This window comes from Triticum aestivum, chromosome 4A, assembly GCF_018294505.1.
Source record: "Triticum aestivum cultivar Chinese Spring chromosome 4A, IWGSC CS RefSeq v2.1, whole genome shotgun sequence".
In the NCBI taxonomy this organism is placed as follows: Eukaryota; Viridiplantae; Streptophyta; class Magnoliopsida; order Poales; family Poaceae; genus Triticum; species Triticum aestivum.
This window is the reverse complement of record NC_057803.1, coordinates 651,443,708-651,447,351: the sequence shown is the minus strand read 5'-3', so window position 1 is coordinate 651,447,351 and position 3,644 is coordinate 651,443,708. Positions and strand designations below refer to the sequence as shown.

The 3,644-nt window shown below is 49.9% G+C and overlaps 1 pseudogene; it reads left to right on the top strand.

Moving 5' to 3' along the window:
- Positions 1–818: 818 nt before the first annotated feature.
- LOC123088930 (uncharacterized) lies at positions 819–957 on the top strand (annotated as a pseudogene).
- The last annotated feature ends 2,687 nt before the right edge of the window (positions 958–3,644 follow it).

The following is a 3,644-nucleotide window of genomic DNA, read 5'->3' as shown; positions in this document are numbered from 1 at the left end:
AAGGCCTCCAAGGTTGGCACGTCATTAATAGCCATATAAGTGATAGACCTGTTAGATGATGGACTTGCATTGTAACGTGACATTGTCACGATTGTAGATGTGCGTGCGTGTGTGTTAACTTGTGTATCAAGGCAGGTGGTTAGAGGGAACCGGTGCTAGTAGATATCCATGTATAGCTTGCACTAGGGGTCAAGACTCAACCACCTGCCGCCGCATCTTGTACTCTTTGTTGGCTATATAACACGCAGACGTCCCTGCCCGGAGACATACGCTTCACATCATCTCCTTTCAATCTTTTATGGTAATCAAAGCCTACCTCGGATTCATCCATGGCGAGCTCATCCACAAATACGTTCCCCTCATCTCCCTTTGCACACATCGCCACAGAGAAGCTATCGAAGGGGAACGAAGCCCTCTGGCGCGCCACCGTCCTCTCTGCCATCAGGGGGGCGCAGATGGCGGGCTTCCTCGATCTGGAGCAAGAAGTGCCTCCCACGACGATCGAGGTGACCAGCAGCGACGGCAAGACCAAGACGAAGGCCGCCAACCCTGAGTTTGGCACCTGGTACGCTCGTGATCAACAGGTGTTTTCCTATCTGCTGACTACGTTACCTCGTGAGATGGCCATCCAGGTGGCAACCTGCCACACCGCCGCGGAGCTGTGGAACACCGTGCAAGGGATGCTCACCTCGCATACCCGAGCACGGTCCGTCAACGTCAGGATCGCACTGGCGAATCTTCAGAAGGGCAACTCCACCATCACGGAGTACGTTGGTAAGATCAGAACTCTTTGTGATGAGTTGATGGCTTCAGGAAAAAAGGTGGACGAAGAAGATGTGGTTTCACACATCCTTGCCGGGCTGGAGGAAGAATTCGATCCCGTGGTTTCGGCCATGTGCTCATGGGTCGAACCTGTAACCGTCCCGGAGCTGTACTCGCAGCTTCTGAGCTTCGAGACGCGCATGAACCTCCGCGGGGGAGCCTCTCAGTCCTCCGCCAACGCTGCATCACGAGGGCGCTTCACCAACTCCAACAAGCAGAACGGCAACGGCGGCGGCGGTGGTGACCGCGGTCGCCCCTTCAACAACAAGCAAGCCGGCGGCGGTGGTGACCGCGGCCGGAACTTCAACAAGCCCAGCGGCGGGGGTGGCCGTGGCAATTCAGGAGGAAACGGTGGCGGCTTCAACAACAACCCCACTGCCAAACCAATGTGCCAGATCTGTGGCAAAGTTGGGCATGTTGCTTGGAAGTGCTGGAAGCGGTACGACTCCGCTTACCAGGGAGGTGAAGAGCGCTCGGCGAACATTGCTGCTCCACAATACGGCGTCGATACAAACTGGTATATGGACAGTGGTGCAACTGATCATATCACCGGTGATCTAGAGAAGCTCACGGTCCGGGAGAGGTACACCGGCAATGAGCAGATTCACACTGCAAATGGTTCAGGTATGGCGATTAATCATGTTGGTCATACAACTATTTATACCCCAGATCGTGAACTTCATCTAAATAATGTTCTTCATGTTCCGGAGGCCACCAAAAGTTTGATCTCTGCAAGTAAACTTGCTCTTGATAATGACACTTTCGTTGAAATTCACCCTCATTTTTTTCTTGTCAAGGGTCTGGAAACGAAGAGGGTTCTTCTTCACGGCAAGGGTAGGAGAGGTCTCTATCCTCTCAAACACATCGGGGGACACGTCACAAAGCATGTGCTAAGTGCCACCAAGCCATCTTCAGACTTGTGGCACCGACGTTTAGGTCACCCATCTTCCATTGTTGTTAGGAAGATTGTTAGTGAGAATAAACTCCCATGTGTTAGCAATAATGAGAATCAGTTTGTATGTGACGCATGCCAAAAAGGAAAAAGTCACCAACTACCATATCCTCAGTCTATGAGTGAATCAAAATTTCCTTTGGCACTTATCTTTTCTGATGTTTGGGGCCCTGCCGTTGAAACTGTAGGTAGAAAGAAATACTATGTGAGTTTTATAGATGATTTCAGCAAATTCACATGGATCTACCTCATTAAGTATAAGTCTGAAGTTTTCCAAAAATTTCATGACTTCCAAAATCTTGTTGAAAGACAATTTGATCGAAAAATACTAGCTCTCCAAACAGATTGGGGAGGGGAGTATAAAAAGCTGAATTCCTTCTTTACCAAAATAGGAATTTTTCATCATGTGTCCTGTCCTCATGCTCACCAGCAAAATGGGTCAGCTGAGCGAAAACATCGTCATATAGTTGAAGTTGGGCTGTCTCTACTTGCTCAAGCCTGCATGCCCTTAAAATTTTGGGATGAGGCTTTTCTTGCTGCCACCTACTTAATCAATAGGATGCCAAGCAAAGTCATAAACTTTGAAACTCCTCTCACTCGATTATTTGGTGACACACCCAATTATTCTTCCCTTCTTATCTTTGGCTGTGCATGTTGGCCAAATTTAAGGCCCTATAACACACAAAAACTCCAATTTAGATCAAAACAGTGTGCCTTTCTTGGTTATAGTAACCTCCACAAGGGATACAAGTGTCTAGACATCTCTACGGGAAGAGTCTATATTTCCAGAGATGTGGTATTCGATGAAAACTTTTTTCCGTTTTCCACCTTGCACTCCAATGCCGGTGCACGGCTAAGAGCTGAAATTCTTTTGTTGTCACCAGATCTTTTGAATCCTACTGATCAGGGGGATAATAGTGTTGATCATATGATTAATGGTGCTACTAATCCGGATCATGATGCTGCAGGAAACAGTGAATTTTTTTTGGCACAAAACGATACTCCATCACATGATTTTATGCAGCATATGAGTCCAAGGCCGACCGGCATAGAACACGAGGGCGATTCTGCTGCAGCTACTGATCCCGAGAGATCCGGTGGCGCAGGATCCCGCGCACCTGCGGCGGCAGGCGCAGATTCTCTGTCGCCGCTCTCCTTAGCTGGCGCGATTCTCTCCGGCGGCGTCTCAGCGGACACCACGTGTCGTGGTGGGTCCGGCGCGGGCGCGTCGCCTAGCGCGCGCGCGTCTCCATACAATGATGGGCCTGACGGCGGGGCCCACAGGCGTGTGACTCCCGCCCGGTCGCCCGTGCGGCCACACAATCCAACACCCGACCGCGCTGCACCCGAGGCTGATTCGCCTGCTCTGTCGCCTGGGCCGGCGCGCGATCCCACGTCCGGTCGCACAGCAGGCGAGGGGGATTCTCCTGGATCCTTGGACGCTGCCAGCCCTGCTGGATCTGCTGTGGCGCCCGGATCTTCTGCGGATTCTGCTCCTGTATGCCCTCGTACACGAGCTCAGAAAGGTATTTTCAAGCCTTTGGTTCCTAAAGATGGGACGGTCAGGTATGATAAAAATTTTAAGTTTGCAAATCTCGTTGTCACTCAAGAGCCTCGAAATGTGGCAGAAGCTCTAGGAGAAAAGAATTGGCAATGTGCCATGGAAACAGAGTACAATGCTCTTATGAAAAATCAAACTTGGCACTTGGTGCCTCCCAAGTCAAGAAGGAATATTATTGATTGTAAATGGGTGTACAAAATTAAATGACACTCTGATGGTACTCTAGATAGATATAAGGCTAGGCTAGTTGCTAAAGGCTTTAAGCAACGCTATGGCATTGATTATGAGGACACGTTTAGTCCAGTTGTT